The 23,395-nt window shown below is 39.7% G+C and overlaps 1 long non-coding RNA gene across 1 annotated transcript; it reads right to left on the bottom strand.

Annotated features, from left to right (window-relative positions):
• Positions 1-10,431: 10,431 nt before the first annotated feature.
• Positions 10,432-20,372, bottom strand: LOC113882034. The gene is made up of 2 exons (XR_003508261.1): positions 20,300-20,372; positions 10,432-10,778 (listed from the first exon to the last, which is right to left on the bottom strand). It is a non-coding gene; the product is annotated as an uncharacterized LOC113882034 (long non-coding RNA).
• Positions 20,373-23,395: the final 3,023 nt, after the last annotated feature.

Below are 23,395 nucleotides of genomic sequence, written 5' to 3'. Positions count from 1 at the left end.
AAATCTGCATGTTTGTATCTTTTCCACAATAAGAACGTTTTCAGCCATGATTTCTTTGCGTAATCTTCAGACCTGTTTTCTTTCAATTTTTTTTATTCTGGGAATGTGATGAGATGAGTTTTGGATTTTTTATTGTTATCTGACAGGTCACAATTAAAAGACACTTACTCCTTGGAAGAAAAGTTATGACCAACCTAGTTAGCATATTAAAAAAGCAGAGACCTTACTTTGCCAACCAAGGTCCATTTAGTCAAGGTGTTGTTTTTCCAGTAGTCATGTATGGATGTGAGCATTGGACTATAAAGAAAGCTGACCACTGAAGAATTGATGCTTTTGGTCTGTGGTGTTGGAGAAGACTCTTGAGAGTCCTTGGACAGCAAGGAGATCCAACCAGTCCATCCTAAAGGAAATCAGTCCTGAATATTTATTGGAAGGACTGATGTTGAAATGAAACTCCAATACTTTGGCCACCTGATGCGAAGAGCTGACTCATTTGAAAAGACCCTGATGCTGGGAAAGATTGAGGGCAGGAGGAGAAGGGGAAGACAGAGGATGAGATGGTTGGATGGCATCACCAACTCAATGGACACGAGTGAGTAAACTCCTGGAGTTGGTGATGCACAGGGAGACCTGGCATGCTGCAGTCTATGGGCTCACAGAGAGTCAGACACGACTGAGTGACTGAACTGACAGGTCACTAGGGTTCTATTCTTTTTTTTTTTTTCCAATCTGTATTCTATTTATTATTCAGATTATATGAATTCTATTAATCTATCCTAAAATTCAGTGATTCTTACCTCTTGTCATCCCCATTCTGTGAATTATGTTTTATTGTAACTTTTATGTATGTAATTTTCATTTGATTCTTTTTTATAACTTCTGTTTCTTTGATAAGATTTTTTCTCCATTATTTGAAGAGAATTTGTAATTTATCTTGTATGTATTTATGATAACTGCTTTAAGACTTTTATCAGATAATTGAAGTGAAAGTGAAGTTGCTCAGTCGTGTCTGACTCTTTGTGACCCCATGGACTGTAGCCTACCAGGCTCCTCCCTCCATGGGATTCTCCAGGCAAGAGTACTGGAGTGGGGTGCCAGTTCCTTACATCTGATTAATTTCAGCGTTGACATTGGTTGGTTGTGTTTTCTCAGTCCAGTTTTCAGTTTCTTGATTCTGATATGACAAGTCATTTTCACTTTTTGCTTTGATACTGTCCTATGTTAGAAGACTCTGGAATCCTATTTAAATCTTGTTTTACCAGAAAGCCATCCTGTTTAGGTTTATTGTGGCTTTCCAGGCTTAGTTTGTGGGGTCTGTTTCTATTAACAGTTTTTTTTTTTAAAGCCTTTGCCATGTTATTTTGATCTGTTTAACCAATCTAATGCTGCTTGGATGTGTCTGAGGAAGCAAAAGGGGTTTCCCCAGTCTAGGCCATTGGGTGTCTCTAGATGAAACAAGGCAGTTCAGGGTCTTTAGGGAAAAAGGGGGCTTCTTGGGCCAGACTTGCTGGGGCAGGATCTCCCCTCCTAGTGCCTCCCAGCTGCTCAGTGTTTCTGGACAGAGGCAGGAACTTTGAGGCTCTTGAAAACAAAGATTTTCCAGGTGCTCTGCCTGTGTGGTTGAGTCCTTCCTGCTGGTTCTACCCACCCCTTCTTGTATTCCCAGTGCAAAAGGGAGTTTCAGTCTAGTGGAGGCTTCCCTGGCCAGCTACATGTTCTAACAGTCTTCCCTGCTCTGGGGGACCACAAGTACTTCTGAGGCTGGCCTGCTGTTTCTGATGGGGTTACGTTACGGGTGCTCTCTGGAGGGGGCTCACAGGCAATGGGGACACAAAGGCTTCCAAAACCTGGTTGCTTGTATTGTGTCTCTTGCTGTGCTGCACAGCAGCCTTGCATGGAAGGCTCCCCCAGGACACTGCTCCCTATCCATCCTTCTGATGACTTGGCCAACTCATCTGGTGTTCCTTCACATTCATTCCTGGGGAGAAAGGGCCCTTCTCAGGCTGCCTTCTGATGCTAGGTTGGAGGTCAGGAATGCGGGGCCTGGGTTGCTTTCTTCTGTTGGGTGCTGCTGTGTTGCTCTTCCAGTCTTCGGGCTCTAATAAGCTAGTTCACCCTCTCCTTACTAACTATAAATGGTCTCATTTAGTGGCCTCTTGTTATTTCCAGAACAAACAGAGGAGTGGGCACAAAGAGATCAAGTCCATCTTGTCTGAACCAGAAACGCAAGGTCTGTTTTATAACCTAGGGAAGAGATTTCAGTGAAGGAAGTTGTGGAGGAAAGTGAAAAAGAGTCCACAGTAGGCAGGAGATGAAAGTCATGTCACCCTTTTCTTTGGAAGTCACAGGAAGCTCAGAAAGTATTTATGTAGGTGATATGTATATTCAATTCTGAGTACACTTTCTGTTTCAACAAATTTTAAGTCTTCAGTATTTTTTCATCAATTTTCCTTACAAATGGGTATGTGTAATGATACCAATATTACATTTTATTTATTCTTCTAGGTCAATTGTTCAAGTTATGACTTGAGACTTAAACCCATGAAAAAAAGAAATCTATTTGGATTATTTAGCAATAGATGAATTGATGGGATAATAAAATGACCAATAATGATTACTTGAGCTTACAAAATTTTATATATGCATATGAAGAGAGATGGACTTTCTCGGTAGCTCAGATGGTAAAAGAATCTTCCTGCTATGCAGGACATCTGGGTTTAATCCCTGAGTCAGGAAGATTTCCTGGAGAAGGTAATAGCTACCCATCCCAGTATTCTTGCCTGGAGAATTCCATGGACAGAGAAGTCTGGTGAGCTATAGTCCATGGGATCACAAACAGTTGGACACAAGTGAGCAACAAACCCTAACATGAAGAGAAATATTCACAGATAATTTCATTCCTGGCCCCTTGTGGTATTCTGAGAGCTTTGAAGTAAATGATATGTAAAATAAATTATTTTATTATGATAAGCTACTGTGGTATAACTATGTCTGTACATTCAGAATCCATTATTCCAGTGGCCTTAAAAATGAGTGTCCTTATCCCTTTGGGAAGGAAATGTTAGCATTTCTATTTATTTTTAGCTCACTGTCATTAACTTATATTTTATGTATATTTGTAAATGTCATAATATATTAGAAGAGCAATGCATATATAATATTTCTACGTATTATAATTTGGGGCACTGATAGTGTGTTGTAAAATGAAAATAGTGTAGAGATTAGTTCTTCAGTAAACAGAAAATTATCAAAATTTGCTACATTAAATGTTACTTAATTTGAGGGAATTTATCCCAAATCATTTGTGAAATCAGTTCAACTGAAGAGAGGCAGAATGTTCAGAATATTCATGTTTGTATGAGTCTTCATAGAGCCTGTGAAATGGAAACATTTTTGAAGTTGGGCAGAAGAGCAAGAAATCTGACTGGACAGGGGAAACCTTGGATCTGGAATGCAAGAAAGCACGTTTGCTACCCTCAAGAGGCCCTAACAAATTAGGTGATCTTTAAATCACCTCCCTTTCTTCACCTTTACTCCCTAAACCCCTTCCTCTGCTTTACCATTTCTTTTCCCATAGTACAGATCACCTGTTAACATACCATATAATGTTAACGTACCATATAATTTGATTTATGTTTATTGTGGGTTATCTGTCTTCCCCCACCTAGAATATAAGTTCCATGAGGACAAGTGTCTGCCTGCTTTGTTTACTGGTGTAAACCAAGGACCTGTAAGAGTTCCCGAGTCAAGGAGGAATTAAGTGAATATTTGTTACATGACCAACAATAGCAGAGGACCTTCTTGACCTATAGGTTTCAGAATTTAGTGGTTTTTATTAGCTATTGTAACTAAACTGTTCTGCAGTTAAAATTACAAGGTTAGGATGCTTTTCCATTTTTATATCAGCATAAACATAAAGTACATTTAGAGGTAAAGATAAACATGAAGATGCTTTAGACCCAATATGCTAAGTAGAACGTACCTTTGAAAATAAAACCAGTAACTTTTAGTTGATTTGCTTTCTTTACCCAAAATATTAGTATATTCCTTTAAAAAAAACCTTCCATATATATGTGTATGTATATATATTTGTTTATATGTAACTTAGGCTTCCCTGAGGGCTCAGAGGTTAAAGCGTCTGCCTGCAATGTGGGAGACCTGGGTTCCATCCCCAGGTTGGGAGGATCCCCGGGAGAAGGAAATGGCAACCCATTCCAGTATTCTTGCCTAGAGAATCCCATGGAGAGAGGAGCCTGGTAGGCTATAGTCCACAGGGTCCCAAAGAGTCGGACACGATTTAGCGACTTCACTTTCACTTTTACATTATGTATGAATTATATGTATAGAATATAATGGTAATATGTCCATTATACATATATAACATTGACATTTAACATGTTACATATAACAGGTGTACAGCAGCAGTCAGTTCAGTTCGGTCACTCAGTCGTGTCCGACTCTTTGCGACCCCATGAATCGCAGCACGCCAGGCCTCCCTGTCCCTCACCAACTCCCGGAGTTCACTCAGATTCACGTCCATCAAGTCAGTGATGCCATCCAGCCATCTCATCCTCTGTCGTCCCCTTTTCCTCCTGCCCCCAATCCCTCCCAGCATCTGAATCTTTTCCAATGAGTCAACACTTCACATGAGGTGGCCAAAGTACTGGAGTTTCAGCTCTAGCATCATTCCTTCCAAAGAAATCCCAGGGCTGATCTCCTTCAGAATGGACTGGTTGGATCTCCTTTCAGTCCAAGGGACTCTCAAGAGTCTTCTCCAACACCACAGTTCAGAAGCATCAATTCTTCGGAGCTCAGCTTTCTTCACAGTCCAACTCTCACATCCATACATGACCACAGGAAAAACCATAGCCTTGAGTAGATGGACCTTTGTTGGCAAAGTAATGTCTCTGCTTTTCAATATGCTATCTAGGTTGGTCATAACTTTTCTTCCAAGGAGTAAGCGTCTTTTAATTTCCTGGCTGCAATCACCCTCTGCAGTGATTTTGGAGCCCCAAATATAAACTCTGACACTGTTTCCACTGTTTCCCCATCTATTTCCCATGAAGTGATGGGACCAGATGCCATGATCTTCGTTTTCTGAATGTTGAGCTTTAAGCCAACTTTTTCACTCTCCACTTTGACTTTCATCAAGAGGCTTTTTAGTTCCTCTTCACTTTCTACTATAAGGGTGGTGTCATCTGCATATCTGAGGTTATTGATATTTCTCCTGGCAATCTTGATTCCAGCTTGTGCTTCTTCCAGCCCAGTGTGTCTCATGATGTACTCTGCATAGAAGTTAAATAAGCAGTGTGACAATATACAGCCTTGACGTACTCTGTACGTGTACAGCATATGTGTATGCTGTATGTGTACAGCATAATGATTAGATATATGTTTATATTGCAAAATGATCACCACAGTAAGTCTGGTTACCATCCGTCACCAAACAGTTACAATCTTTTTTTTCTTCTGATGAGAACTTTTAAGATTCTTAGCAACATTTAAATAGGCAATAAGCATTTCCCTTTTTTGACTTAGTGTAATTAAATGGGACAAGTGTCTCTGAATCTTAGAACCAAAGAATCATGTTTAAACTATAAAGCTGAATAAGACTTCTCAGTGCCAGTTCATATAGAGCTTCTTGAAAATCCACTCCCGACTAGTTCCACCTGGCTGCCATCACACTTTGTCTGGTGTGCAGGCAGAGATCTGTGTTTAAAACATACATTTTTTTTCCCCACTTGTCCGTGCATTTCTTCCTCAACATCTTTCATTGCCTCATTTGTCTTTCCTGTCTTCACTATCAAATATGTTATAATTACAGCAGAAGATGTCTAAGTAGCTAGAGTCGCATCTGCTGCCTACTGGGCATTTTGGAAAGAGGCTCGGGAGGAGTCCTTTCAATATTAGAGCTTTACTGTTAGGGGATTAGAAAGCTTTTCAGTTTCAAGAGTCCATCAATATGAAAATTATCTTAGGACTGAACACTTTTTAATTATTTATTTGATTAGTGATTAGCTGACCTTCTGCTGAGAATAAGACAATGAAGGGATAGTAAACAAGGGTGGATTCTAGCAAAAGGAATGAGAAACTCTTGGAGGAAGTGGACACATGTTTAAGGAAAGCATTACTTATGTTTTGTTTAGGTTTAGTGGTTGGGCTGGCTCCGTAAAGGAATGGGTTGTTTTCATTTTATTCCCATTCATCCTGTATGCTTTACAATGCATGTCTTATTTGAGTGTTGAAAGGGACCAGTGACTTACTGCTTGTTATCACTGGGTAGTCATGCTTTGGTTCTGGTATTCGATAGAGTCTAGCAGAGACTTGAGTGTACTTATTTCTGTGATTTGCTGCAGTGACTTGATGTTTTCTGATGATTTCTGGTAAAAGTCAATGAAATAACAGGAAAATAAAGTTCGTATGCTTTTGGACAGAACCTTAATTATCTCCTCCCTTCTCTCTGACTTTTCAGGCATTTATTTACTCATCTAGTCCCATGTTCTTGGAGCCTTTTTGACTCTTAGGTCTGCCTCATTCCCTCTTTGTGGTCAAGACCTAATTCTTTTCCTGTATCTCTCACATCCTTTGCTTCTTTTAGCTTGGCAGAGCCCTCTTTGATTTTCTTTTAGTGTCATAATATTCCCAGCTGTTTCTAGGCTGCTTCTTTTTCTCTACCAGCCCCAACACCCACAGCCCCTCAATCCAGGTTAAGATTTCTCTTATCTAATTCTGGACACACTGCTCTCTTGCACTAAAATTTCCTGGTTCCCTGTTGCCTTTAGAATAAATGCAAACTCTCCAAATTGGTATAAATTATATCCCCTAATGTAATGCATGAGTAATCTGTACAAGATTTTCTCCATTCTAACCCTACAGTAATGTATATAGCATATCATAGGAGTATAATCATGAGAAATATTACGTGTTTATTAGAAAAATGAACATTTCTTGTGTTTTTTCAAACTTGAATATTCACTGATATTTTATAATGCTATATGTATTAATATCTCAGTTCCCTTGCTCCAGGACATAGGCAATACGTACATCATAAGATGATCCTAAATGAATTGACAGATATACTGTCTTCCTCCTTTTGCATATTAATATCCTATCAGCCTTTCGAAACTCCATCAACAAGCCAATGCAGTTGTGTAACTCCAAAAAATCCTTGTTCTTACATCCAAATGGCTCCTAACTGTACTTGAATGCACTCTAGCACCTTCTTTGGCTTCACCTCTTAATCCTTACTTTGCTCTACCTTATAATATAGTAATTTGTGTGTTTAAGTCATCCTCTCTTTCTCCAAAAATTGAGAACCAACTTCTGGAAAATAGAGATTTACTTAAACCTCAATGCATGTTGTTGTTTCTCTGAAACATGATTTACTAATCTATGAGGTCAGTGAACTTCAAGGGTTTTTCATTTGTTTCCATTTGCTAACCACTGTTACTATTCTTGCTGTAGCAGAGCCATTTCTTCAAATGTAATCTTATGAAAATCTGAGGAAGAGGATAAAATAATGCACTCTGGATGGCAGGGGAGTGATTGTTAAAAGTTCCATGAATATCTTCTTTTCAGCTACTCCTTGCTGAATCTACAGAACACCTGTGACTCAGCTCAATATTTTCAGAAATCTGTTCTGAAATCAGTATTCTGTTTATATGTCATGGTCAAGCACAGAGAGGTCTTTTAATATCACTACCTCTGTCCTTGATCTAAAGCTTCAAGTTTGTGCTTGGAATAAACTTTATAACAGACAGATACATGAAGATGAGTGTGGGCTAATGGTGAGGGTATGTTTCCTACAATTGCATTGTCCCTCTTTTTGCCTAATTTCCTCTCTAAGAAATACCATCCTCTCTGCTGGAAATATCTAGACATTGAAGGAAAGAACGTTAAGCAGGTAACAGAGTAGAATTAGATGTTTTCAACAGTAAATGATTTGGAAAGAAAGTGCATACAGGTTTTCCCATGGTCTTCTGCCTTTTAAAAGAAGAAAGTGAAAAGAGGAGAAAGCTGACATTTTGCATGCATGCAGGAGCCAAAGAGGAGATTGATAGATTGGTTTGGAACAGAGTATTCTGTCATGTTCTGAAAGGTTTGGGTCATCCCAGCTAGGGGCAGGAGCAGGACTCAGGCACAAATAACCCTGGGAAGATCTCCTGGAGAAGGAAATGGCAACCCATTCCAGTATTCTTGCCTGGAAAATCCCATGGATGGAGGAGCCTGGTAGGCTACAGTCAATGGGGTCGCAAAGAGTCGGACATGACTGAGTGACTTCAATTTCTTTCACTTTATGAAGGAAGAGGATTTTTTTGCTGGACAGTGTTCCTCTATGAGTGTGAAAGGTTTCTTTGCATGACAGAAGAAAATTATCCTGGATTCTGCGCTGAAGGGGTGCCAAATTTTGTTCATCTCTAGAACTATGTCAACTCAATTAATAGCAACCAAGAACACTAATACAAAGGACAATTTCAGGAAAAGAGGACAGAAGAGAAATTGGAAGTAAAAGGAGAATATGAGATGGTATTTGCTCTTAGGTTATATTTGGGTCTTCACCAAATACAGTGTTGTAATAGCATTTTATTCTTCAGAACCCAAAACTTTAACTCACTTTCCCTCTGATGTTTTTGTTTCCTTCCATTTTTGTGTTCTTTCCTTCCCCTACAACCCCCTTTCTCTTCTACCTTTTTATTTCCCATTGTCTGTTTTCTAGGAATTCCTGCGGAAGCCCTAAAGATGCTGCAAAACCATCCAGCAACTTCACTGCTTTCTCAGGAGAGTCAGGTGGGAGATTGGCCCTCATCCCAGGTTGTCTGCAGGCAGCTGATCAAGCTGAACAACCTTAATCCAGTCACTTCTCTCCAGTACAATAGAGACTAAGTCTGTTTGGAGGGTTTTGTAATTTAGGGACCTAGAAGAGGTTGTTTGTAAAGCCAAATAATTATTGTAAAGAAGACCTAACAGGAGAGAATAGTATCTCACCCCTCAGATAAATATTTATGGATCCAACTTTCAGATCTACTTTATGTCTATGTGACCAGACAGAGAATTGTCCAGAGAACCCAGGATGGGGTCAGATGCACACCAGTATTTTTGCCATTCAATTGTTTGGCGTGTTTATGATATATGGGTCTCCTGTGGGTCAGCTAGTGGGCAACTGACTTCAGGCTAATTAATTTTCTCCAGATGGTGCTTGCAGAGCGGGAGAAACAGAGAGGCTGTGAATACTGCAGGAAGGGAGCTGTGGGGGCCAGAACATTTCCCCTGGTTTAAAAAGAAACTATGAAGTCAACTCTCCCCAACTTGTGAATATCCCTGGGAAATCCAAGGGTACCCCACATGAGAGACACTTGTCAATCAGGGGGAATTCTAGATAAGTCCCTCTTGGTCATGAAAAGGCTACAGTGGCACCATGTAAGTCAGTGATGTCAGAACTTTTCCATCTTTTCACCCTCTATCCTGCTTCCAACATGGCCAGAGGAATGAAGATCCAGAGAGGGAGGTGGAAGGAACCTTGCAGGAATGTACACATCTGCTTTCCCTGGTAGGTTCCCAGGGGCTCAGTAGGGGAGAGGGAGACATTAGGCTGAATGCGAGATGGGGTTGATACCTTACTGAGCTGGCCTTGTTACACCCAGAGAGACAGAACGTATGGAATGGCTGCAAGGTGATGCAGGGGATGAGGATGCAGTGGAATGTGGCTGAAGGCAGCCACTGGAGGAGGATGGAGCAGTTCACGTTTGTATCTGCTCTGGTCTCAACCTTTGTGTCCCCCAGAAATTTCATATGATGAAATCCTGATTCCTGTGGTTATGGTATCTGTAGGTGGGGCGTTTGGGAGGCGATAGACTTATAAGGATGGAGCTTCCTGAATGAGATGACTGCTTTTATATGTAAGAGACACACAGAGCCCCCTAGCCCTCCCCGCAAGTGAAGATACAATGAGAAGAGTGTGACCAGAAAGGACCCTGCTGACCATGCTGTGGAAATCTATTTCCATTGTTTATAAGTCTGTGATCTTTTGTTATAGCAACCCAGAAGGACTAAGCAGCACCCTGACAATCTTTAGACAGTTCAGTAAACTTCATGCTATTTGGGTATACTAGTTGGAAAGCATTTGTACTGTCTGGGGTAACACTGTGATAGTTGGCTGATAGTTCGTGACTGGCTTTCATAAAGAATCCTGAAAATTCAGTCTTCTTGGTAGTGTAACTAGCATGACGAATAATTATCTAATTCTTTGATTCTAATAACTTGACCCAGAATAATTGACTGTGATTCTAACGTAAGCTGTTAATGGTCTTCTTTGTAATGCCAGCTTCTGTATTTGTGACAAATTTTAATAAGAACTTCTTTCTCTCAATGGTCGGAATGGGTTTTCTTTTGAATATATATTAAAGAAAGATAAGAAACATTGACAAATTGTTCTTAGATTTTGACATCGCTACAAAGTCTGTTTGTTTTTATTAAGATGAGATCCGTTACACCCAGGCATGCATTAAAAAGCTATAAAGCTCAATGGAGTTTGCAGTGGGATGGATCACTAGAACCATCTCAGAAATGGATGGGATGGATGTGGGCTTAGCACTTTTTGTTGTAGACTTGGCACACCAGGAGCTTGGTATAAATGTCAATTTGATGTGAATCCCTCCACAGGCAGTGGAACAGAATAAAAATGCAGAATGATGTGTATCTTCATTGTCTATCTGCAGGCATGGGGATCTTGACCACACAAAGTCAGGGTAGATCTTGTTTGTCTTGACTTCAGGATGAACCTAAACACCCAAAAGACAATGACTTCTTATGAGTTTTATTAGTATTTGCTCTTCTTTGTTCCTTCTAATTATCAAATTAAGATTTGAGGAATATACATGAATATAATGGAGAAGGCAATGGCAACCCACTCCAGTACTCTTGCCTGGAAAATCCCATGTTCAGAGGAGCCTGGTAGGCTGCAGTCCAGGGGGTCGCGAAGAGTCAGACATGACTGAGATTTCACTTTCACGCACTGGAGAAGGAAATGGCAACCCACTCCAGTGTTCTTGCCTGGAGAATCCCAGGGACGGGGGAGCCTGGTGGGCTGCCGTCTATGGGGTTGCACAGAGTCGGACATGACTGAAGTGACTTAGCAGCAGCATGAATATAAAGCTCTCTAGATATAGATTTCGGAGTCAGCCTAAAAGAAACCTGTTAGGAATCTAAAAACTATAAACATAACTCCATTTTGGTTTTGATTTTCTCTTTTCTTTCTTTGAACTCTCATCCTTTGTTTTCAGGAGAACCAAAAGGATATGAGCAGAATTTTACTAGTGAATGTACTGGGATATACTTTGAAGAAAGCGCTCATCTTGGAAATTCTATTCTGTAGTTCTCTCACCCTTGAAAATGTTTCAACCACCTGTGCCCAGGAAGAGAAAAGCTTTTGGTGGAATTGTGCGCAATGCAGGGAAGGCTGCACATGTCAAATATTGCAGCAGAATTCCGACCCACTTACAGTAGAATCTATCAGTGTGAATGACTAGGCTCTTGCTTTGTAATAGCAGTCTAGGATACAGGAGGCCATAATTTTGTTCTGATAAAGTGAGATATTTCAAAACCCATTCCTCATTACAGAGTTCTCCTCTTTGATTCAGGAGAAAAGCAAGGAAGCCCTCAGCAGGGTGCTCACCTTGCAGACTGCCCTCCTTATGACTGCTTCACGTTCTTGCAGTTTTGTCACATTCTCCCTGGCCCTTGATAGGATAGCATCGGAGATATCTCATGCTCTGCAGGTCCGTGACTAGATGATGCAAAGGGTCATTCCAGGAGCACGCTATAACACGAGTATCAAGCTCTTAAGGACTTCATGCTAAGCAACCATAGGAAATAATCGCATTAAAATCAGCATAATTCAGTGCGTTTGGTAATATGTGATTTTTGCTCAGAGTAGCTGGCCTCAAAAATTTCTGATTATTCATTTGTGTATGCAATTATTTTTGAATGTGGTAAAAGTTGCAAAGTTATAGAATGTAGGCTATTGTTTATACTTTGTGAATCATTAAAAAATCTGGCATATTTAATAACTAATCATTCTGATGGGTTCTAATTTAACATGAAGAATTTTATTTGTCCCTCTGAAATTCTGCCATTTACTCAGTGAGTTCTTTTATATTTGAATGCTTTGCTTGTCCGGGGAAAGAAGTCTAAGTACTTCGTTGGAACTCAGTATGTGCCTGGAGTGCCTGACCCAGGAAAGACGGTTCCCACTTGAGCCCTTGTTATTTTCACCCAATGTTTCATTCATATTAATGAATCAGATCAGTCATTAATGCGTTCATTTTTGACTGGTAGTTTGTTTTATGATATTAGAACAAAGCAGCAATGAAGAAGTCATGACATTCCTAAACACGCTTTCCTCAATCCATCCCAACAGCAGCCCCCAAGCTGATATCAGAGCAGTCTATTTTGTTGACATGTGTCTGGGCAGAAAATGGCACAATGTTGTCTTTAGTAACAGCATCAGTGGGATTCACAATGGAGGGTTTTGCCTCCTAGTTCACTACTTTGAGCATTAGGCATTAAACTCCCAGCAGCTGAGCCTCTCTAATTAAAATACTTACTTTCTTGATGTCTATGAACTAGTCTAGTGGTAAAGGAAATGAAGAATGCAGAAGAGGTGGATAGACATTGCAAAGGAAATAGGATGGGACATGAGAGGAAGGAGCTGTAAAGAAAGTCAGACTGTATAGTGAGTGGCAGCATCGTTTTCTTGGGGGCATTGTAGCTTAACAGTTAATAGTGAGAGCTCTGAGTTAGATGAGATTCAGACTCAGTGCTTCCTACCTGTGTGACTGGTGTAAATTCCATCACTTCTATGAGCCTTGGTTTCCTTATCTCAGGATTGAATATAGTATTTAACATAAAGTGCTTTGCAAATTGTGTGGCAATGTAATAGCTCTCAATAAATTTTAAATTTATTTTAAATTCATTAAAATAAGTCCTCTGCCTCCTCCTTCCTTCATTTTATCATCCTCATTATTAATGAGCTTAGCAGAGGAAACGAATGCTGGTATCATTAACCAAGTTGTAGGCAGAGAACAGATTGTGTCTAAGGGGAGATGCATGTGAAAATATTTTAAGTAATATTAGGGCTGTGTTTAGCAGGGAATCAGAAGGGAAAGATTATAATGATAAAAAGTTGGAGCTGGTATAAATGATTGAGACTTGATATGTAGACTATGTTGTCATCACCACAGAGGCAATCATTGCAACCTTGAGATGCAAAGCATAATATTTTGTAGGAAATCTTAGAAAGGAAATTTATAATTAAGAGTATGAGGTGACAGAGGAGTCATTGATAAATGAAGAATAAGTAGTTTCAGAGAAGTAGAAGTAGAATCTAGTGAGCCTTGAATGTTAGCAGTGATGGCTCAAGTGATGCAGTGTAGATGTGATGCCCATGTAGGAGTCTCCAGTAACAGGGATTACTCAAAACTGGGGTGTTTCTTACATATCCATGAATTTTGCAAATCTTATTTTTGTACAGATGGAGATTCCGTTGAGTCCATGCTTTCATACAGTAAAATAGCTGCCGTCCTGGGTCTAATGCGTTGCTTGCACTAAGGTTGTCTACATGGACAATTTATAGATCTGTTACTGATTTTACTGCTACAAATTTTAGTCATCCCTTGATTTTACTCATACTTCATCAGCTACATAATTAATTTCTCTTCAGTTGCTCACTGTTCATCTACCTTTTCCCGCATGTGTGGTTACCATTACTCTGATAATCTGAAGTCTGATAACACAAGGGTACTCTCTCAGTCACTCAGGTGAAAAACCCAGATAAAAAGCTCCCTTGGGTCTGTTCCACTTGTTCTTTTTCTTCAAGGATAGAGAGGCCGGAGTTGTGGCAGCTGTTGGTGGCATTGATATAGTACACTTTGCCCTGGGCATACTGTTTATTCTTGAAGTGATCAAACAAATTCAGAATTAGACTTATTTGGACATTCAGTAAATATATGCATTACCAGAATATTAACATGTTTGATAGATATATCATTTTTTTTTAATGAGGGTCATGTGAAAATGGAGTCATTCTTTTCCTGACTTTTCCCTTCCATAATCTCTAGAACAATGTTTTCTCATCCAGCTTTTCTAAGTTCAACCTCTTCCCATCTTTGCTCTTCTCTTGGTTAATTTTACCCTTCCCACAAGTTATTATTTGGATAGCAAACACTGAAAATGCCCCAAATATGAACTACTAAAGTGTTTTATTTATTTTTTTAAATTAATTTATTTTAATTGGAGGCTAATTACTTTACAATACTGTAGTGGTTTTTGCCATACATTGACATGAATCAGCCATGGGTGTACATGTGTTCCCCATCCTGAACCCCCCCTCCCACCTCCCTCCCCATCCCATCCCCGAGTGTTTTATTGTGTCATCTCTTTTAGTTTTGAAACCAAATATAGCACATATATTTACCTCTATTTAGCTATTTAATTTCTTATTGTGGATTGGAACCAATATATTCCCTAAATAGGAGTTATAAAATTATAACTTTTCTTTGACTAATCTCTTAATCCACACGCTTATAACTTAGTGTTCATCATGAATGCAGAGTACAATGTTGTTGATGCTTGCAAAATGGTAAGTCAGAAAAACTTGGCATAAATTCTACAAAATACTAAGCAATGGACTGGGAATAAGAGTAGGAAAATCTAGCTAATGTATTAATAAATAAAACTAGTTTTAGCAAACGTTGTGAACATTTAAAGAGATTATTTGGAACTTTTGGGAGAAAAGAGGAACAGTTAAAATGGAGGATGAAAGAAAAACTAGTGCGTAAAAAGAAGAGCATGAATTTAATAGAAACACTGAGCACCATTTTTCATCAGTTGGCTGCTCTACTGGGGGCTCCTTGATTGACCTAGAAGTATTAACATACAACTTTCAATGTACCTTCATCATAAAGAGAATAATTGCGCCCAATTCTAAACCAACCTTTCTCTGTTAGTTCTAAACCTGTTTATTGCAAATCTTAGAACAATAATTTGTAGCATTTAAAAACTATCATTATTTGTTTCTGTGACATGGAATCAACTTTGTTTAACATATCCCATCCACCCCGTTCAGAACTGAGGCATAGTTCTCATTTATTGACTATTTACTGTGGGCTGGGTGAAAAATGCCTACAAAGACATTGAAGGACCAAAATATCAAACATGCTTTGTTTTGCCCGTTCCACCTAAGAGTGCTTTATGTCAGGTGGTGTTATGGACTGAATGTGTCTTTCTCAGATTCAAGTGCTAAAGCCTCAATCCCCAACGTTCTATGTCTGGAAACTGTTCTTTACGAGGGTTCTTGTTCTTGGTCAGTCGCTAGGCTGTCTCCGAATCTTTGTGACCCCATGGACTGCAGCATGCCAGGCTTCCCTGTCCTTCACTCTCTCCTGGTGTTTGCAAGTTCATGTCCTTTGAGTTGGTGATACTGTCCAACAATTTCATCCTCTGTTGCCCCCTTCTCCTCCTCCCTTCAATCTTTCCCCTCATCAGGGTCTTTTCTAGTGAGTTGGCTCTCTGCATCAGGTGGCCAATATATTGGAGCTTCAGCTTCAGCATCAGTCCTTCCATTGAATATTTAGGGTTGATTTCCTTTAGGATTGACAAATTTGATCTCCCTGCTGTCCAAGGGACTTAAGAATCTTCTTAGGCACCACAATTCAAAAGCATCAATTCTTTAGCACTTAGCCTTCTATATGGTCCAGCTTTCACTCCTGAAAAAACCACAGCTTTGACTCTATGGACCTTTGTCAGCAAAGTGATGTCTCTGCTTTTTATGATGCTGTCTAAGTTCGTCATAGCTTTTCTTCTAAGGTGCAAGCATCTTTTAATTTCACAGCTGTAGTCACCATCAGCAGTGACTTTGGAGCCCATGAAAATAAAGTCTATCACTGTTTTCATTGTTTGCCCATCTATTTGCCATGAAGTGATGGGACCAGATGGCATGATCTTAGCTTTTTGTATGTTGAGTTTTAAGCCAGCTTTTCACTCTCCTCCTTCTCTCTCATCAAGGGTCTCTTTAGTTCCTCTTTGCTTTCTACCATTAAAATAGTGTCATCTGCGTATCTGAGGTTATTCATATTTCCCCCAGAAGTCTTGATTCCATCTTGTGATTCGTCCAGCCCAGCATTTCACATGTGTGCTCTGCATGTAAGTTGTATCAGCAGGGTGACAATATGAAGCCTTGATGTACTCCTTTCCCAATTTTGAACCAGTTTATTGTTGCATGTCTGGTTCGAACTGTTACTTCTTGACCTGCATACAGGTTCTCAGGAGACAGCTGAGAAATGTGGCTTGGTATTCCCATCTCCTTAAGAATTTTCTAGTTTGTGGTGATCAACACAAAAGCTATAGCATAGTCAATGAAGCAGAGGTAGCTGTTTTTCTGGAATTCTCTTGCTTTCACTATGATCAGTGGATTTTTGCAATTTTACGTCTGGTTCCTCTTCCTTTTCTAAATACAGCTTGTACATCTGGAAGTTTTCGGTTCATGTATTGCTGAAGCCTAGCTTGAAGGATTATGAAGGTAATTAAGGTTAAATAAGTTCAGCGTGGAACAGTGATCCAGTAGGATTAGTGTCTTTATGAGGAGAAACACCAGAGTTTTCTCTTCTGTCTCTGTGTCTTTCCATCTGTTTCTCTTCCCCATGCCCCACCCTGTGAAGCCAAGCTGGGAAGAGAGAGTTCTTACCAAAACCTGACCTTGCTAGCAGCCTGATCCTGGACCTCTAGCCCCCAGAACTGTGAGGAAATAAATTTCTGTTGTTTAATTCACTGAGTCTATTGTATTCTATTACGGCGCTCCAGGTTGACAAATACAGATGCTTAACATTTGTTTTGGAGATTTAAAAAAAGAAAATTGAAAAGCTATTGCACACTTTAATAATCTCTGAGATTTCCCTAAAACTGACCCTTTCTTTTATTTCTATATCTTGTATGCTGACACCTTCTTTGATCTAGAAAGTGTATTATTTGAAGTTTGGCTGATACAGCCTTGTTTTTTAAAGGATAGTATAGCCCAGTCACTTATATGAAGGTTCCTTCTGGGAATAAACAAGATGTACAGTACTTAGAAATTTGAGGAACATTTCCCTGGAATGCCTATAGGCATTGTGGGACAGTCTGACAGCTTGGGAAAACAGGTCTCAAAGGGGCTTCAGGCAATTGTGATCCCTGCTAGGACAGATAGGCGTGGAGACCACATCCTGGTACAAGAGCAGATTTGACACCACCAGGAGCAGGAGCAGACAGGACCCTGCTTAAATACAAGCACGAGCCACTCTGGGATGATCTATTCACCCGAGGTTATCAAAAGCCATCCAGTCCAGGGAAGCCTTATCTCTCCCCATTGCCCTGAGCAGGATTTGGTGCTACAGTAGCTGGGGTGGGGAAGAAGCCACATCTTCCACTGTGTAAATTTAGATGGATGATTATATTTTCACAGATATAGTTGGAGAGCTAGGTTACTCCCTGCATTTTTGTATTGCTCCTAGAAGTGCTTCTGTGTTCTGCAAACATTTGGAGCTTAAATTAATTCTGAGCCAGAGTGTTTAGGTCCTTCTTTTAAGATAGTTTAATGTTGAGACTCTGCAGATTCTCAGCAATGAGGCTGTCTAAGAGTTTGCAGATTTTTCACTCTACATTGATTAATGCTTCAATTTTAGACACCGAAACGATCAGAAAAGTACAGTTGATCTGTGTGGTTTACCATCACTCTGGGTAAGAATAAACACATGAGGGACTGATCGCTACTGTTGATAAAAAGAGAATACTAAGAGAAAAAGGATACTGTAGCTTGGATCTGCTGCTACTGCTGCTGCTAAGTCACTTCAGTCATGTCTGACTCTGTGCGACCCCATCGACGGCAGCCCACCAGGCTCCCCCGTCCCTGGGATTCTCCAGGCAAGAACACTGGAGTGGGTTGCCATTTCCTTCTCCAATGCATGAAAGTGAAAAGTGAAAGGGAAGTCGCTCAGTCATGTCTGACTCCTAGCGACCCCATGGACTGCAGCCCCCCAGGCCCCTCTGTCCATGGGATTTTCCAGGCAAGAGTACTGGAGTGGGGTGCCATTGCCTTCTCCTTGGATCTGTTAACTCACCTTAATAACCCCATGCATTTCCTTGATACTTTGCCAAAAGCTTTAAAACATTTTTAAAATTTGTGTTTCATAACGACCCTGTGAGATAGACTTGACCTTCCGTGTTGTCATCAAATTATATTAATGAAGAAGCAACCACTTACAAAGGGTAAATGATATTCCCCCTCGCCCCCTTATTAGCAGATGGAGGTGCCTGGGTGCTAGTACTGTCATCTTTTCACTTCATTATGTCACGTCACACATACACGTGGGCTCTTAGTCTTCATGTGTGTTACAGGGCCCACATCAGTAGCTGTGATGACTCCATGCTTACAGAGGTCATTGCCATTACTAGCAGATAAAAAAAAAATGTGTCTTTTATTGCATGACAACAATGACTCTAGAAAGTTGACTTTATCCACTTGTTCTCGTCTATCTATAAAACATTCACTTTTGAAGTCTTTTGCAATTATCAGAGATTACATAGTCACCAATTTACTACCTCAGCAGATGGACAGATATGAACCACTAACAAATCAATAATTTACACTTACAAAAGGAAGAAACAATAATTAAAATAACTTTCATCACTTTTACTGCTCCAAAAGAACAGAAGGAATATAAAATATTAAAATGTGTTTATGAGAAAACTCTTTTCCTATGGGATCTTCAATAAATGTAATTGTCCAATTGAAAAGTAGGCAAGTACTAAAGATTTATAGCAAAAACATACCTAACCCCAAATACCTGAAAATATGTACAAGACTCTTCAGCATAAAATGTAACTAACAAAGCTTTTAGCAGCAAAATAAGATGATTCATGTAGCAGACTTTCAATTATTCAAAAACATGTTTCCGAAGAGTTTATTTTAGGTACTTGATAGTCATGTAACATAGCTGATTAGATGTTTTATCTCCAAGTATAAATAAAAAGTACTCTGCAGATAGAGAAACTGGGATATTTGTACCTTTATCATCTGAAAGGCTTTTCACAGCCTAAGATGAGATAAAAGAGAAATGTTTCTGTTGTTTCATAAAATTATTTTAATACTTTCTTTGTCTTGCAATTTTTTCCTTTTTATTGATGTATATTGGAGTGGAGTTGCTTTACAATGTTGTGTTAGTTTCTGCTGTACATCAAAGTGAATCAGATATATGTATGTAAATATATAGAAAGGTAGATAGATAATAGATGGATGGATAAACTCCATCCATGGATAATCCTCTTTTGGGGATTTCCTTTCCATTTAGGTCACACATAGCATTAATTAGAGTTCTGTGTGTTATACAGTAAGTTCTCATCATTGTTGTTTAGTCACTAAGTCATGTCGGACTCTTTTGTGACCCCCTGGTCTGTAGCCCACCAGTTTCCTCTGTTCATTTGATTTCCCAGCCGAGAATACTGAAGTGGGTTGCCATTTCCTTCCCCAGGGCACCGTCTCAATCCAGGGAGCAAACTTGTGTCTCCTGAGTCTCCTACACTGCAGATGGATTCTTTACCACTGAGTCACCTGAGAAGCTCCCAAGTTCTCATTCATTATCTGCAATTTCTTTTTCTTGCAAATGTCAACCAAGAAAGTAAAGGCAATTAGCTATTACGAGCCTGTTTTTAGTTGTAAGATGTCATTTGGCCTAAACCCAGTTGACGAAGTATTGTAGGAGACAACTCTACTGTCACTGTCTGTATTATGGCTTCAGAGTTAAAAGTTTCATCAGAATGACTCATCTTGGCCACACCACATAAGAGACGAGGGAACTAGAAAATGTTTGTTTCTACCTTCTGTAATTGTGATGAATTGGACTCAAGAGACACTTTTGGTCTTATTTTTGACCAAGGTTTTTCAACTTTGGCATGGCTGGCATTTTGAGCTGGATAAGTACTTTTTCTGGGGGCTGACTTGTGCATTATATGTTTAGCAACATCTCTGCTCTCTGCCCACTGGGTACCACTAGCGCCCCAGCCCCATATTAAGACAACCAAAGCCATCTCCAGACGTAAACCAATTATCTATGGAAGACATTCCTTCATTTGAGAACCACTGTCCTATCGTACATAGAACCACTGTCCAATACAGCTGACTTCTAGAGCAGTGATTAGCTAGTTCTTCTAAAGTCTGTAATCCTGAAACTTCTGGCTAAGAGAATATTTCCTAAAATTTCTAATTAGCACATACCGTTCTGTGATGAACCTTTGTTGTCCATGGTGGCGATGATTTAGAGAAGCACACTTCACCAGATAAGATCTCATCCTACATCTTTCTCTTCCCTAGAAGTTGGCTTTATAAGGTTGTGACATTTTCATGAATATATTTAATCAGGCATTCCCTTCGCTTTTGCCAGTCATCTATTTCCATCGTTGAGATTACCCCCATAATTTCAAACATCGAATGGTATTCTATTTCTTATTCATATTCAGGAAGACATACTGGCCAGACATGAATACCTAGGAAGGAGTCTGATTAATTAGACCAAAAGGAAATAAGAGAGAATGAAGCTGAGATCTGGAGTCTAGTTTGGGTTAGAGGACGTATAAAATTAGAGCAGTCATTTACTGCAACATTTACCTTCGTTTCTCTGCAGTTTCTTGGATATAACATTATCTTTCATGTAGATGTTTCATGTATTATCAAAGTATTTTTTTCTCTTTCAGCATTGCTGGGTGAGGTTAAGATTTGAAAACTTATGTGCTACATACCAAGAAATATAGAATAATGATGACAAAGATTTTCAATTCATGTTATTCTCTTAATACATTTCCCTCATTTTTTCTTAATTTTTACACATTCAGTTTTGTCCTTATAAAATGATGTATCTTGGTAGTAAAATGTACATTTTCATTTGTCTCTTTATTTTTAACATGTATGTAAAGTTATATTTTCATCCCCAGTTTACAGATTGAAAAACAACGGAATGGAGAGATTAAATGTCAAGGATATAGAGGAAGTAATTAGTCAAGTTAGATACTGAAAGGTTTATCATTTCAAGAGGAATCAGGAGGGATGTGAAGAGAGCTGGAAAATGAATCCTTTAACATACATTGCCCATTTTCTATGATGCACAAAATAGTCACCCCTAACCTAGCAATCTCTTCAAGAAAATTAGAGATACCAAGGGAGCATTTCATGCAAAGATGGGCTCGATAAAGGACAGAAATGGTATGGACCTAACAGAAGCAGAAGATATTAAGGAGGGGTGGCAAGAATACACAGAACTGTACAAAAAAGATCTTCATGACCCAGATAACCGTGATGGTGTGGTCACTCACCTAGAGCCAGACATCTTGGAGTGTAAAGTCAAATGGGGCTTAGGAAGCATCACTATGGACAAAGCTAGCGGAGATAATGGCATTCCAACTGAACTATTTCGAATCCTAAAAGATGTTACTGTTAAAATACTGCACTCAATATACCAGCAGGTTTGGAAAACTCAGCAGTGTTTTCAGCAGGCTACAGGACTGGAAAAGGTCAGTTTTCATTCCAATCCCAAAGAAGGGCAGTGCCAAAGAATGTTCAAATTATTGCACAACTGCACTCATTTCCCATGCTAGCAAAGTAATGCTCAGAATTCTCTAAGCTAGTCCATGGGGTCGCTAAGAGTTGGAGACGACTGAGCGACTTTCACTTTTCACTTTCGTGCACTGGAGAAGGAAATGGCAATCTACTCCAGTATTCTTGCCTGGAGAATCCGAGGGACGGGGGAGCCTGGTGGGCTACCGTCTATGGGGTCGCACAGAGTCGGATACGACTGAAGTGATTTAGCAGCAGCAGCAGCAGCAGCAGCATGCTTCAATAGTATGTGAACTGAGAACCCCAGATGCTCAAACTAGATTTAGAAAAGGCAGAGAAACCAGAGATCAAATTGTCAACATCTGTTGAATCATAGAAAAAGCAAGAAAAATTCCAGAAAAACATCCACTTCTGCTTCATTGACTATGCTAAAGCCTTTGACTGTGTGGCACAACAGACTGTGTAAAATTCTTTAAGAGAAGGAAATACCAGACCACCTTGTCTTCTGTATGCAAGTCAAGAAGCAACAGTTAGAACTGGACATGGAACAGCAGACTGGTTCAAAATTGGGAAAGGAATATGTCAAGGCTGTATATTGTCACCCTGCATATTTAACTTAAACACAGAGTACACCATGAGAAATGCCAGACTGGATGAAGCACAAGCTGGAATCAAGATTGTCAGGAGAAATATCAATAACCTCAGATATGCAGATGACACCACCCTTATGGCAGAAAGCAAAGAGGAACTAAAGAACATCTTGATGAAAATGAAAGAGGAGAGTGAAAAATCTGGCTTAAAACTCAACATTCAAAAAATGAAGATCATGGCATCCAGTCCCATCACTTCATAGCAAATAGATGGGGAAACAATAGAAACAGTGACTGACTTTATTTTAGGATCCAAAATCACTGCAAATGGAGAATGAAGACATTAAAAGATGCTTGCTCCTTGGAAGAAAAGCCATGACCAACCTAGATAGCATATTAAAAAGCAGAGACATCACTTGGCTGACAAAGGTCCATCTAGTCAAAGCTATGGTTTTTCCAGCAATCATGTATGGATGTGAGAGTTGGATTATAAAGAAAGCTGAGTGCCGAAGAATTGATGCTTCTGAACTGTGGTGTTTGAAAAGACTCTTGAGAGTCCCTTGGATTGCAAGAAGATCAAACAAGTCCATCCTGAAGGAAATCAGTCCTGAATATTCTTTGGAAGGACTGATGATGAAGCTGAAGCTCCAGTACTTTGGCCACCAGGTGCGTAAAGCCGATTCGTTAAAAAAGACCCTGATGCTGGGAAAGATTGAAGACAGGAGGAGAAGGGGATGACAGAGGGCGAGGTGGTTGGGTGGCATCACCTACTTGATGGACGTGAATTTGAGCAAGCTCCGGGAGCTGGTAAAGGACTGGGATGCCTGGCATGCATGTCCACGGGGTTGCAAAGAGTCAGACATGTCTGAGTGACTGAAAAACAACCTTAGGGAGTTTATTCTGATGAAGAGACAATAGTTTTCAAGGACAAACAGACACACAGACACACACACACCCTGGTTTATGAAGCAGCAGAACAAAATTCTAGACAGTCATGTCCACTTTCCTCAAGAACAGGGGTGCACAAAGTGTTATTAACTTATGATAGCTTTAATTCTCTGACCTCAAGCCACTCTAGGGCCAAGGTGACAAAAATTCATCTTTCATGTCTCAAAATTTCCATTTGCCTTTTAGAGATTCCCTGAATGAAATGACTGTAGTGAATATAAACCAA

This window comes from Bos indicus x Bos taurus, chromosome 23 (genome assembly GCF_003369695.1).
Source record: "Bos indicus x Bos taurus breed Angus x Brahman F1 hybrid chromosome 23, Bos_hybrid_MaternalHap_v2.0, whole genome shotgun sequence".
Classification (NCBI taxonomy): Eukaryota; Metazoa; Chordata; class Mammalia; order Artiodactyla; family Bovidae; genus Bos; species Bos indicus x Bos taurus.
This window is presented reverse-complemented; position numbering and strand designations above follow the sequence as displayed.